Here is a 15,941-nt window from a genome sequence, read left to right on the forward strand (position 1 = left end):
TCATACTAGACACGTACATACCTACCTATTCAGAGTTATGAAATACCTTTACGGATAACGTTCGAGTCGATACTTCAAACGTTCGTTATTTACCTACGAAGTCTATAAATAGGAAGGCAATATTGCATCGGCTTCCATCTTCGTTTGAGGATTAAATATATTTTATTATATTTTATTATATGTATCATTTATTTTTAAAACATTTCTCAGCTCTGCCAGTTGCCACCTAGGATAGGAAACCGCAAAAAATGTCCAAAATCTCAACGTAGGCCGAACATGCATAAATCATAATTACCTGGTCGAAATTATACTCTGTAGGTACAAAACAAAGGATATTACGTAAGCAAAAATAGGTTGACCCTGACTGACAGATGTGCACAAGGTTTGTTCGAAGGTGTCTAGATATTGTAAATTTTGTAACTCGTTAAAGATACCTATGTAATTACTAGCTAGGTACCTATCATAAACACATGTTATAACAATTAACATACACATTTTGCGACTAAAACGACAAATATAATAGCTGAACTTGACTGTTCTCGATATAGATCATACCTATGTATAGGTATTTTGTAGTAAAAAAGGGAGACGCCATCGTTATTTTAAAATGGCGGATGCTGTAGGACAGCTGATTATGTACTTTCGATCGATCAATCGAGCATAAAGTTATTTTTCGAGCTTCAAGAAAAGCTTTCCAAATTAAATAAGACTAATCGTCTTTGTTCTAGTATTGAAAATATTTCACAAGAGTTCGTCCTAGGTACCTAGGTACAGTTGGTTGCCTGGAAGAGAGGCCGCCACGAGGCCGCCTTCTGTGCTGTTTTTCTTTTAGAATAAGTTTTGTTTGTATTTTTGGCAGCACAATAAAGAGTTTAAATACCTAAATAAATAAATATTCAGATACGTCAAAAAGCAGTCTTTATTATTTACAGAAAATGGTCGAAAAGTTAATTTAAAGATAGAGGTAGGTATGTACCTAGTCATTAAAATATCGTATTTATGAAGACAACACAGCAAAACAAAATAGGTACCTACCTACAATATTTTCCTAAAAATAAAGTAGTACCTACCTACCTACCTAAAAAAAAAGTGAAGTCCCGTGTCCCCTTAGTGGGGTAAGGGGCAGATGCATTATACATCTGTTTCACTGATCGATTTTCTTTAGGGACAAGTAGGTGATCAGCCTTCTGTGTCCTACCAGACCGAGACATTTTTCGGTGCTACGCTTAAGCGTCAACCACTGTACCAAGGAGGCGGTCAAGTACCTACCTACCTAAGAATAAAAAAAAAACTAAGTAGGTATCATACCTATTTGGAGACATTTCCAAACAAAAAACGGGAACCTTAATTTAATCTCCTCCTGTAATTGCACAGTTTTGACAAAGGTTTATACAAACATTCGCTGTCATTTCATAATTTTCTGTTGCTAGCATATTCACAAAATATATAGCTAATTGGTCTAAATATACCTACGATATCAAAAAGGTATAAGAAGTACCGTCGTTCTTTACAAAGTAGCTTACCCATAGAGAAAAATTGCAGACTCAATGGTGTTAAATACCTAGTACCTATCTCATGTCCGGAAGCGGTATTCGATCAGCTGAAGGCTGAAATATAATACCAAAGAATGCGCCTAAGATAATAGATATTATAATATAGGCCTCAAGGTGCAACTCGCATCGTTACAAAGACAAGCATTTACTGAACGCTCAATAAACCTCATTAATCTATGCATATTATGACAAATTTCTTTAGGTAATTTTGAAATTTTAAGATGCGTTTCTAATCAATGTTTTTTTGTCTATAAATATTTAATATTTCCCATAACATGGATTTCACGCTTAGAAAAGTACAGCATATTCGAAATTGTATTAAATTATTACTCAATTTACTTTTATTTCAAACTCACACGTAAATATACCTATAAGTAAAAAAAATTAATAACATTCGCATTAATTCCGTGCCAATTACAGGACTCAAATTATCTATGTAAAAGTAACACGTACATCCCGGGGAGCTAACAGCCATTTTGCATGACATAATCTGTGTAAATCTCGTATCTGTGTGTGTAATACGCTTGCGTATCCCATCCCCTTATATAGGTCAGGGGGAGCGGGAGGGTGTTACACGTAGGCGGCACATCTTCGTCCCTTATCGACCGCACCCCATCTTCTGAATCCACCCACGAGTAAAAAAATATTTATGGATTCTCCGGTAAATACAATTGACAGATCTAGTTATATACGCCATTTTGCGTTCGAGCTGCTTTCCATCTGGCTGGCTGGGTTGTGATATTATGTTTGTATGGGGGTTGCTGCGTAATCGGTTTAAATATGTTGAAAATAGGCGCTTTTTAAATTACTATTAAAGCGATTTAATTAGACTGTAAACTATTATACGTTTATTTTTAAATTTAAATACATTCGTATAATAATATATTCGAGGATTTTATATATTATGTATTTTGGTGCGTAAAAAATCTAATTATGTTTTTTATTTAACGTTCTATAATTTTTTTTGTACATCCGTATCCGTATGTTTATTAGAATTTTACATATTAATATTGAATTATTAAAAGAGATATAATTACGACATTTACCGTTTACGTTATCAGTTGTCCTGAAAGCCTTAAAAGTTAAAATATGATTTATAAAGCCAAGATTGTGTCAAGCATTGTTTGCGTGAGATTGATTTTTATCTTTGTATTGAGTTTTGGTCCTTTAAACATTTATTGAAAACGTTTTATATAAAGATGATGCATAATTGATTATATTCAGTCCCATCGTACTAACCATTGAATTTTAAAACACTAAAAATTACAGTTAAACCACGTCAAACTATAGATTTGTCCAATGTTTTTCTATGAAACGTTTATATTTTAAAATTTAAAATGAAACAAAGGAAGGTTGGCAACAACTTCCAATTAAGTCTCTTCAAAGCCTACCCACTCTTTAAGAAAAGTTCTCCTCCTACAATCCTATTAGTATTTGTTATTTGTAAGGTTTGATACTTTATTGTATTCTGTTGTATTTTTTTATGAGCGCCGTTATTGTTTGTTCGTTCGGATCCACTTATTGATCGGCAGATACTGGACTGTTATCGTGTTTAATTTAATTCTATCTATCGCTAAATGATAATATATAGGATGATGTTGAGTATATTTTTTTATCCTTTGATGATTATTGAAGATGAATTTAAGATCAAGGGGAAGAAATTCAAATGAAAACTAATACAATAAACTCTTGTTGGAAATCTCCAATAGTATTCTAGATAAGATAATAAAATTATTTAAAAAAACGACCAAAATATGATGTACCTAATTTAAATACCTATAATAATATGATTGTATTGCAATACCTACATAAGGTTGCTAATATGTATCTAAAAATGTATTGGTATGCAATAAATTATTAGAATTTGAAATATATGTACCTACCACGATACAGATTTTTTTGTTTTGACAAATGCGTACATACCTATTCAATTATTCAACATTTATTAAATTACTAGATTTCCGCCCGCGGCTAGGCCCGCGTTTTCAAAGGAAAACCCGCATAGTTCTCGTTCCCGTGGGATTTCCGGGATAAAACCTACCATATGTGTTAATCGAAGTTACCTTCTATATGTGTGCTAAATTTCATTGTAATCGGTTCAGTAGTATTTTTCCTGACGTATAGAAATTTTCCTAACTTATCGAAATTTTCCTGGCATATAGAAATTTTCCTGACGTACCTATAGAAATTTCCCTGCCTTATATAAATTTTGCTGGCTTATAGAAATTTTCCCGACGCATAGAAATTTTCCTGACGTATAGAAATTTTCCTGGCTTATAGAATTTTTCCTGACGTATAGAAATTTTCCTGGCTTATAAAAAATTTCCTGATGTATAGAAATTTTCTGGACTAATGGAAATTTTCCTGTCTTAAATTTTCCTTTCTCATGGAAATTTTCCTGGCGTATAGAAATTTACCTTGTTTATAGAAATTTTCCTGGCGTATAGAAATTTTCCGGACTTATGGAAATTTTCCTGTCTTATAAAAAATTTCCTTTCTTATGGAAATTTTCCAGCTTATAGAAATTTTCCCGACTTATGGAAATTTTCCTTACTTGAAATTTTTCCTGACTTATCGTAATTTTCCCGACTTATGGATTTTTCCTGATTTGAAATTTTTGCGGCAAAGAGAAATTTTCTTCACGTATAGATATTTTCCTGGCTTATAGAATTTTTCCTGACGTATAGAAATTTTCCTGGCTTATATAAATTTTCCTGACATATAGAAATTTTTCTGGCTTATAAACATTTTCCTTGCATAAGCCATAGATAAGGAAAATTTGTATAAACAAATTTTTATCTATATAATTTTGCGGCAGACAAATTTTCCTCACGTATTGAAATTTTCCTGGTGTATAGAAATTTTCGGGACACATGGGAATTTTCCTGTCTTATAGAAATTTTCCTCACGTATAGAAATTTTCCTTGTTTATAGAAAATTTCCTGGCGTATAGAAATTTTCCGGACATATTGGAATTTTCCTGACTTATAGAGATTTTCCTCGCGTATAGAAATTTTCCTGGCGTATAGAAATTTTCCTGACGTATAGAAATTTTCCGGGCTTATAGAAATTTTCCCGACTTATGGAAATTTGCCTGACTTATAGAAATTTTTCCTGACTTATCGTAATTCATATATTTTTCTTTGCCCGCGGATACCCCTGATGTTAAATTCGCATTAGTATGAGTCGTTTCACCGCTGCAGCTGTCAAAAGTTACCCATGGCCATGTCACATTAAAACGAATAAACACACTTTCGCATTTATAATATTACTAGAGGTCCGCCCCGGCTTCGACCGTGGTACATATTTCGCAATAAAAGGTGTCCTTTCTCGGGTATCAAAATATCTCCATACCAAATTTCATGCAAATTGGTTCAGTACTTTAAGCGTGATAAGGGCGTGATTGAGTAACAGACAGTCAGACAGAGTTACTTTCGCATTTATAATATTAGTATGGATTTGACAATGTCGTATTGTGAGTATAGTCTACATACACAAACAGAATCTTATGTTATCACTTAATAAATATTTATTATAAATCCTATTCATCGAAGAATGAGGGACGTCTCGTATATAATTAAGAGTTAAGACTGGTTTCAATTCTTTTATTTAAAATAAATTAATAGAGGAATCAAGGGAAATTGTTTTTAAAAGTTTTTCGATTTTTCATGCAATTAAGATTTCTGCTGGTTCAATATTCATTAAATAGGTAGGTAAATATTTAGAGTCTAGAAGGAAGAAAAAGTCAATATTTTTGTACAATAAACAAAATTAATGAACAAACAAATAAATAATGAGGTAGAATAAAAAAAAAGCTATGTTCGAGCCATAATAAACAAGCTCTTAAAGTTAGTGGGTACTGGGTACCTATAAGCCCGGGCTTAACATTTTATGAATAATGAGTAAACACTGCTCGTAAACATGTTTTGTATTACTTATCTATAATATAGACTTTTTCAAAATTCGATTTCGCAGGGCACTCCTAGAAATAACTATTATATAGGTATCCAGATATTGATACCTTTAGACACGCTTCATATTAATATGTTGCATGTAGTACATGTTCAGGGATCTCTTATCTCAATACACTTCGCTTACCACTTTCAGTTAAAAATAATATAAAATCTATACCTACAGTTTGGCCTTTAGGTAACATGAAAATAAAATATAATCTCACAAATCCGGCATGACAACAGTACCATTGATTCATTACACAAATAACAAGGCGTCCTCGAAACACTGAACTCATGCTTTGTCCGCATGTGCCTATTTTTTGCTATTTGCTACTCGTTATTATACTTGAATTATATTGAAACGTATGTGCGTGAAAGGAAGTTTTACGTAACGCTCTTACCTATATGGAAAACATGCTATGTGGTGTTTGGGATTATTATTACAAGAATATTATCGAAGTCTGTCTTTGCAATGGTTGTGTTGCATTAGGGACTATCTTGGGTTAGCCGTTTTATCCTTTTCTTTACATACCTAGTATAAAACAAAGTCGCTTTTTCTGTCCCTGTGTCCCTTTGTATGCTTAAATCTTTAAAATTACGGAACGGATTTTGATGCGGTTTTTTTTTAATATATACTATATCTATCGATTCAAGAGGAAGGTTTTAGTATATAATTTACTTATTCGTCTATTTAATCATCAATGTATCTTTCAGATATACTTATAGTGAACATTTTTTACTTATTCATAAATAAAGGTTTGTAAGTAAGATAAAGTTTTTAAAAGTTAATCAAATTAGCGTTATTAATAGGATTGTCTTGCACATTACGCATCGGTCGCGGTAGTTGGCCGTACAAATTTACAACCAGTTGAAAATTAAACAGCCACGGTCACCGCGACCTTAGGTGGGTCTAGCAAAAATGCATCAGACACGTAAGAAAATGTATCTGGAATGCGTTATTTTTATAGATTACTAATAACCATGAAAATAGTATTCGCGTCTACCTTTTGAAATATTTCAGAAGAATGGATATTGGATAGTTCATTCTGTTCTCAACAAGCTAATATAGGAAGCGTATAGCGTATTTTATTGTAAAGCTGTTTCATCTATCTATATGCGGTAAAATTTGAATGGAATATTGTCAGAATTCGGTAAATAATAAACACATCAATGAGTGCGAACATTCTTAAGATTTCAATTTTCTTCTGCATTCGCATTGTACAATGTAGGTCATCCATTAGTTAATACTTGATTTGCAATGTGTTGGCTCAATTTCAGAAATATTTCCAGTATCCTTTCATCCATCTAAATCTCCCTTATTTAGTTTTTCGATAGCATCAAAAAGATAGCAGTCACTCTGTCCGTACTATTTTAAAAGTTCCTTATCTAACAATAATAAGAAGTAATTGTAAAATGTCTGGTACTAATAAGAATCCCACATTTTCTCCCCATACAAGTTGAGTAAAAACGGAAAATTTGCGTAAACAATGTGGCTAGAAACTCAGCTGGTGGAGGGCGCGCGCCTATCGATTGCCACAAGGGCAAGGCCACCCGCTCCCTTGTCACTGCCGACGCGGACGGTCTGAAACCCTTGTATTTCAAGCATTTCGTTTGCATTTTGTGCAACTTTCTGAAGGTTTTGGTAAACGTGATGATTAGTTTCGGTATAGGCACAATGGAGAAGGGATGAATTCGTGTTTTTTTTATGCGATTTGTTTGTTTTTATGAGTATGAGTATGAGTTTAACAAAATACTGTTATAGGAACTCAAATGAAATCAAATATTATTATTAATAACAAATAGAATAGACAAAGCTTTATAAACATTTTAAAACGTTATAACTTGGTTATAACATTTAAAAATAAACTTCCTAATTTTTATGATAGTCTGAAAAATTCATATGCCTATCTAGGTAGTATTTACCGTAGATATCCGATACATAATTCAAGCCACCATTACAGTTTATAGCCTCAACCCTCGTCATCCCTACTGAGGGAAGATTCTTCTAATGAATGGAAATTATTTATAGCTATTCCTATCGATAGACTGAGAAAATGCATGTGGAAATTTTTAACAATGCCCTAGTTGGTTTGACGCACATAGTCAGCATCTGTGAATAATTACATTTCAAACAGAAACGCCATTGAAACAAATCACAATAAATTGTTAACTTTTAATTTTGTATTTTTAAATACGGGAGATGTTAATTCATAATTTTTCCACGTTTTTGGTAAAGAATGCAAGATTATAGTTGGTTATTTTCACATCTCTTTATGCATCAATTTCTATTTTTTTTTAAATAATTTAACAAGACTAAACTGAATATTATAAAATTATTTTTATAAACAAGAAAACCACATTAAAAAAGCCTTCCAATTCTATCACGTCGAATTTAAATATGAAGAGTCCTTGCAATCTCCAGTGATAGGGACCCACATCAATCAGCCCGAGCCGTCCACCCGTATAAGTCGATCGTGTTATATTTGCGCCCTTGATTCATAATAAAACGCTACTTCGGTTACCGTGGAAATCGTGCTCGATAGACTTCCCTGGGCTAGTCGAGATCGCGCATGCTCGCTCCACATCGATCTCTGCCCCCATGCCCCCCCAGCGTGGGACGCCACATCATCCGAATAATTTCGTAACAGCTCAATGGAGGTAACCGGTAATGAAACAGATGTGATGGATTTCGCTCCGGCTGAAGTGTGTGCCTGCGCCCTGCTATTCATAGCGATTATGCGATTGCCGTTTTCATGTTCTATTTCATGGAAATTCGGCTTAGTCTTTGTTGTTATCCAAATTCTACCAATGATGTTTGACAACAATACATCGATTATGTAGGTAGTCAATTTGATATCTTAATTCTAATTATGTCTTATTTATTTTTATTTCAATAATTTATCGCCATATTCATAGCTGTAATTATTAAAAATACTGCAATAAAATTATTTTACCCTCCCGCTGTACACATATGCTCACCATATGAGCAATGCATACTGGATAATTTTAAACACCGTACCTTCAGTGGATATTAAAAGAAATCTAAAGATAAACGGACACATAGTTTACTGGAAAGGCGTAAATTGATTAGCCGGGACAGTGTGGATATTATGGAATTAAATCGAAGAAGGGTTGGTCGAGGTGCAGAGCCGTGGCACAGGAGGTGATCTCAGCGAGGCGGAAGGATGGCGGAGGGAGGGGCGGTGCAGTTGCCGGTGCATCACCATGCATGCCGCGGGCGGGGCCCCGCACCCTCGTACCCCTCGACCCGCGCCGGCCCATTGCCAAGTTCAATGCCAAGGTCATGCGCGAGCGAGTGCGACTGCGCGCCGCAATGCAGGAGCGGCCAACAGCGCGGCCCGCCGTCAGTACCACGACGACGCCGATGCATACCGCATCAACGCTTTTAACATTCATCAACAATTAACAATATCAATTATTTGTATCGTTATCGAAAAATAATTTCTTTGTTAAATTCGATGTATTTTGCGGCGCGCACGATCGCCGGTGTCGAACGACGTGTCAGAATTCCGCCGGTGAACACCATGTGCAGTTTCTGGCGCGCGTCGAAGCCGGTTCCCAGTTATGCAATAGCTTGAAAAAGCCGGTAAGCTATAGGTTAAGTTGTTAAATCATTTTATAATTTTAATATAATAAACCCATCGAATGGTTCGGGAATTACAGATCTTGATCGTAATAGGAATTCAGAAAGCTTCAATCTTAAAATGTGTTTAATGCTCAGCTCAATTCATGCCGGTTAAAGAGTTAAACAAAAAACGCAAGTGGCTGATGTAAAATTAAAAGTTGTTACGTGTCTAGCAGCCGTAGCCATGTTTGTTCTACACATTAGATATACCTACCTACCTTAGATTACTCAATTTTATCTGTGTCGTATGTACATCGAATGATTCATTGAAATATCTTCCTTATCGCAATTTCATACTTAATTTAACTAGGTATATTATGAGAATAATAAATTAATCGTAAACTAAATATTTCTTGAAACAGAATACTTGCTGAAATATTTAGTGTCCATTATCCGTCTTTGTTTTTCAAATTCCTGAATAAAATTTGATGGAGTCGGGACTATAGTAACTATGTAAAATATTCGCCAAAGAAAATGGCTGCCAAAATTCCTGTAGCCCATCAAGGCATCAAGGGCATCAAGAATCCACAAAGGGACCGATACACTGACTCGTATCCTGTTGGCGAGTTCGCAAAAAATGTCGATCTCACAAGTTCAAGGCAATCGGGTGATCCCAGCCAACGCTAGTTTGGTAGGCTACGTTCAATATAAATCACTACTTGTAAATTGACTGTATTTGGTACTTATGCTTTATTATCGTCTTGTATTTACGTGTGAGATGAGATTTGAATTGGTTTTTGATGTACCTACCTAAATAATAGAATCTTTAGTTTGTACGTTTATGTAAGAAGTTGAGCAATTAATGGTTGGAAATTATTGCAAGAGTAAGTTTAAACTTTATTTTCATTATTGTACATGAAAATTATGATTTGAAATCTTAAAAAAACATGTTGATATTTTTAGAGGATAGCTGTTATCAACAATAAAACATAGTTTGGGGCTTCCCACATTACATCGCTTACCTTGAATCGTGCTAGGCTCGTGAAGCCTCAGTAATTGTCACAAATCATTACTTAAACCTGCGTATGGTATTACTTAAACCTCTTAGCGGATGGAGGAAAATAAATCTAAGATCTCACTGTTATCTTAGGTTTATATTATTTTATTTTTCTTCAAGGCAACGATTCTGAAACGTTCACATATTCAAGAAGTCTTTTATAACCTTCCCACAAAATTGCTCGTCATAAAAAAGAACAAGCATGTTCAGAACTTCTCTGCTCCCTAATAAAATCATGAAATAATTCAGGAATAGTTTTGGCGTCCGTATAGCTAACAAAGGCGGTTGTTGTGTACAAAGCGTTTTATCGTTCATTAATCAACCTAAACCCGGATAATTCAAACTACGGGTATACAATATGCCAATTTTACATAAGTTGCTGTTTATGCGACCAAACTTGGAACAACCTTCGCGGAAAATAAATAATGTTTGCATGAGTTTGAGCGTCGTGTTGTTCGCTATCAACAATATCAGCTGACGACTAGCGCGTCACGTTGACGTATAGTTCAATTATGGCGGACAATATGGCCGCCAGTTTATGTTTATTTACCAGTATTAGTCACAACTCACAAGCCACATTTGCAAGAAATATGAATGTTTAATATCTGAAGGGCATTTGTTTATATTTTGCATTTATTAACACGGTTCTATATGATTATCTATCTACTATCTACTGACGTCTTCATCTCTAATGTACCTAGTGCTATTGATTTTTTTATTGCAAGTGGCAAAACATGCTTACGCTACGTCGAGGATATTTTTATTCAATACTAGATTTCCACCCTTATAGTTCCCGATCCCGTGGGATTTCCCGGTTAAAACCTATCCTATGTCCTTTCTCGGGTATCAAAATAATAAATATCTCTATACCAAATTTCATGCAAATTGGTGGCGTGATAGAGTAACAGGCAGACAGACAGAGTTACTTTCGCATTTATAATATTAGTATGGATTTTATCAAGATTCATAAGACTAGTCAATATGGAACAAAAAACATCTTACCGATTTATTTATGCGCACTTTTTAGATTTGTTAATTGATCAAATAGGTTTGACATTTAATGGATTTTTCAAACGTAGTTATATCCATATTCCATACTAATATTATAAATGCGAATTGCGAAAGTAACTCGGTCTGTCTGTCTGTTACTCAATCACACCTAAACTACTGAACCAATTTTCATGAAATTTGGTATGGAGATATTTTGATACCCGAGAAAGGACATACTTACTACTTTTTATCCCGGGAAAATGACGCAATCCCGGAAATTCCACGGGAACGGGAACTATGCGGGTTTTTCTTTGAATGCGCGGGCGAAGCCGCGGGCGGAAACCTAGTGCATAATAAAACGTTTGTCATCACTCTAGGTTATCTAGGTACCTACTTATCTTAAGTAGGCAATGATCTTTCTAGTAACTTGTAAGTTGTATGAAATATTCTACAACATTGGATTGTTAGGAAGTTTTTAAATTTTAGGATATCTTCCCTCTAGCAGTTCCTTTAAAACAAATCTAAAAAGAAATTCGTGATTGACAGATTGAGGTACCTAGGTACAATACGAATTGTGGTAAGCTAGGTGATCTACAAAAAATATACAAAGAATGTGCAATAATTATCGTAATATTCTTTTCTATTGGCCTTTGTTGGAAATGTACTTTGTACTTGACCTATGGCAATTATAGTTGTCATCTATATTTTCAGTATGTACTCGATTTGTTAACTGTATCACGTTGTACATGAATCATGCCATTCATTAGCCTGTTCATTTTGATTAGGAAATCATTATGTAAATAGTCACAATACTTGGGTCCTATTTTTCCTTTTGTCTTCACGTTTGATCTTTCCTTCATCATTTCCTTGGATAGTTTGGTTTCTTACCTAATTTAGGGAATTTTTCTTAAAATACGCTTTAGCTTACCCTATTCAAATATTATAATTTAGCACTAGTACTGTTTCTAACAATGTTGACACCTTATGTCTATACTCTATATTATTAAAGTACTTACTCACATTTTTATCTTTAAAACCATAATACATAAATACATGACATGTAACACCATCATAATTACTTCTCTGTTACCAACAATAAAATAATACGTAATTGTAAATTCAAGGTCAGTTATTAAGTATCGTGGCATTTATACACACGGATTGTGGTAGAAACAATTAAACGTCACTCACCACTTCCAAACTCGAATATTTTGGTCATAATATACCTAGAAATAGATCGTGTCCCAGCAGTGGGGACGTATATTATATGGGCTGATGATGACGATGCCAAGAAATAAGAACTTCGTCATGTAAGGCAAAGTGATAGGTAGAAGGAGACCGCCGCAGATCGATATAGGTCGAAATTCAACGTCCACGATTTGGAAAGAGAACTAAATCATTGTTTAGAACAGCGGTATCCTAAATTGGAAAATATTTAATAATCGCCAACTTACCATCTGAGTAGTTATCTCTAAAAATTATTGTAAGAACCTTTTATGCTTCAAGATTTAACTTCGTAAAAGAGTACAAAATGAAACCATTCTTCGATAGCCCCACTTTTATTCATACATGAACAACACGATTCAATTACCACCGGTTTCGATACATCATAATCAGGTAGGTTAACAAATAATTAGGTACCTATTGTTCCAAACGATGAATCACAGTGGGTGAGACGGTACATAAACGCGAAGAATTTAAGGCTAATTATAATGATAGCCCTATTTGTTAGCCCTTGAATCATCAACATACTCAATACAACAATAGTTTTTACTTACCACGTTTGAATTGAGTAATGGTTAAAACCAATCGATTAAAAAAAATGTTGAATAGGTACCATTGCGGTGAATATTGAGGTAAATAATAAGTTATGTCAAAAGAAAACAGTGTTATGTCATAATGGTCATAGACCTTGGCAAGCAAAACTGCAGCAGTAATATTTTAGTACAGAAGTATAGATTTGTCAACAAAATTTTCTCCTTGTAGCCAGGTCAGCAAAGTACGTAATACATTACGATGCATAGATCATAGTCATAGTTTAGAATTTAAATCATTGGCAAATTTGAAATATGATATTGCCTTTTCCTGCCTCATTAAATAAGAATAACAATTTCGTAAATAAGATTATTATTTCAATTAATGCTAGCTAAAAGAGATTATATTTTTGTAACATGTATCATAATGAAATGTAAGATTTGATCCAGACGACAAATGCCGACCACATGGAGCATGTGTTAGTTTTCAGTTTGTAAAATTTTACAATCGTGAAGTAGAATTAATCTCGCACGTGTACCGAAATTAATTCAGCCTCATAAATACATATTACCCCAGTGCGGTCGGAACTTACAAAACATTGGTTTGTTCTGTTTCTGACAGAGCTTTAGTGCTGCATTGCATTATTCATTTGTCGGTTGCAGTTAATTCCGATTGTATTCTAGCACGCCTTTGTTAATTTTAAGTACATTTTTCTTTTTATATTGACGGCACTCTAAGACATACTCGCTGTAAGAAATAAGCAATTTGATTTAAAACGAGCAATGTACTCCCGATTCTAACGTCTAAATTTCTTACGAAACATCTGATTATAATATAGCCTTTTCAGTCTCCACTATTAATTTTAATAACTCAGCCCCCGGAATCACAGACATAATAGAAACTCTATTGTGTCGTGGTCGGATCGGGCCGCTCGGCGCTCATACTTCTGCATAATATATGCGTATATATATTATAGGTTCTTTGTAACTGTATAACCTTATTTTATTCTTACATATTTCTGAATCTGATAAAAAATACCTACTATACTTGCACGTGATGTAGCTTCGCTTGACGTTTAACTTATTTCAATTATGCATCTCCTGGTTTGTATTTATTTTACACTACAAATACTGTAAGTATTTAGTTTTCATGTTGATTTTGATAAATGTATAATACAATTCGACTCGGTTCTTTATATTATAACCGGCGCTTATTTACTTTCACAAAACAAAGATGTACAACAAAAACACAGACAGACGCGCTAATGGACAAATTGCGAGGTTCGCATAAAAAGAGCAAAGCTGTGTCAGCGGTTCGCGAAACTAAGAATATCCAGCTTTATTAATCAGCCGTCACATATTAATGTGGGCTTGTACTAAAGTAGTCCAAGAGCCAATTTATAACTCCCTTTTCATTTGATTTTGGGATCTTTTCGTTTTAGCTCTTGCCTGTTTTATGAGCAAATACATTATGCTATTCATTAATCTACATGGTTCAATTTTTTAACTTTTGTAAATTTTATGTTATTTCAATTAAATTGCATGATACATCTAATTTGAATACAGTCGTGTGAAACACGTCATTGAGCAATTTTTATGAATAGAATATTTGTAAAAATTCTCATAGTCGTCAACAGTATATAAAGTTAACTCAAATTTCACTTATTTTAGCAATTAACATGAATGCATGAATGGTATAGCCAGACCAACTGTAAAATGAGCTCTGGAGCTAGTCTGCGTGTGTGTGTGAGTGAAGTCACACTTGTGTATTATTAGTTTATTACCATGCTTGTGTGCTAGCGAGTGCGACTTGCGAGTGCTCGAGATGCACATGCGCTCGCGGGAGGGGCACGGCCACGGCCGACGAGACCTTGAACGCGCCTAGCAACAGCGCTTATTTATTTCTGTTTTACTCGTCTCCCCGCGTTTACTTGCAATTTAAAAACAGAACGTTTTATGGAGTCGTTACAGCAGAGAATGCGAATGTCAGATGTTCCCTAAGGCGCTGATGTTTATCGCGTCAGCGCACGATTTTATTGAGTATGTATACAAATTTGTATTGTGACAATTCACACGTAAAGATCTAGTGATATTTTATCGTGAGCTCAAAGCGCGTCCTTGTACCTTGCTGACTATTGTGTATTAATGAATTTTTATTAAATAAAAAACGAGTGCGCTTAACCACAATACCAATGTGTATCGGATGTCCAGCGGCTCAGGGTCGTTCAGTGTAATTAACGACAAGCAACCCGCATGGTAATTGAAGCTAGGGCTGTAAGTTTATGTTATTTTATGGATTAAATTGTTTTCTGTTTATTGTAAATAAGCACTAAACGCTCATGCGTTTTATTGTTCTTTAATTGACCTTGAACAAAGTAAAATTATCACTACATAGTATAAAACAAAGTCGCTTTCTCTGTCCCTATGTCCCTATTTCCCTATGTCCCTTTGTATGCTTAAATCTTTAAAACTACGGAACGGATTTTGATGGGGTATTTTTTAATTACTAGAGTGATTCAAGAAGAAGGTTTTAGTATATAATTTATTAGGTTTTAGATAAAGCGGGCGAAGCCGCGGGCGGTAAGCTAGTAAATAATAAATTAGTGGAGCGTGCATTTTTAAAGTTATGTACCTACCAAAATAAGATAGAAAATAATTGTAATGTAACAAAATAAAAGCTTTAATTAGGTTACAATCGAATAAAGCAGGAACTTCATTTTATATATTTTTATGTGTCATTTTTCATTTCCTCTCATCTACCAAGTGTTATCTTAATCAGAGTCAAGATACAATAGTTAATTGGCGTAACAAAAGCAATGTTTAGCATAATAAAAAATAAAACCGATACACGAACACTAAAGGTCACGGCCGGAGCTATAGGCTACACGAGTCGGGAAATCAATTTAGCGCTATCAGATCCTAGATCCAGGCTCGCCCGGGATCGCCCTTTGACATTTGTGTGGGCGCTCAGACCTGCGCAGTTACAGGCTACATCCACCCCAACACCCTGCCGTGGGTAGAAGGGTAGATGACGTATGTACGCCTGGC

The 15,941-nt window shown here is 34.5% G+C and overlaps 1 long non-coding RNA gene across 1 annotated transcript in view; it reads left to right on the forward strand.

Annotated features, from left to right (window-relative positions):
* The first annotated feature begins 8,886 nt into the window (after window positions 1-8,886).
* Window positions 8,887-15,941, forward strand: part of LOC123699865 — a 45,136-nt gene continuing 38,081 nt past the window's right edge. Inside the window, exon 1 of the long non-coding RNA XR_006752574.1 lies at window positions 8,887-9,113. This is a non-coding gene — a long non-coding RNA (uncharacterized LOC123699865). The remainder of the gene's footprint in view (window positions 9,114-15,941) is intronic.

The sequence above is a fragment of the Colias croceus genome, chromosome 18 (assembly GCF_905220415.1).
Source record: "Colias croceus chromosome 18, ilColCroc2.1".
In the NCBI taxonomy this organism is placed as follows: Eukaryota; Metazoa; Arthropoda; class Insecta; order Lepidoptera; family Pieridae; genus Colias; species Colias croceus.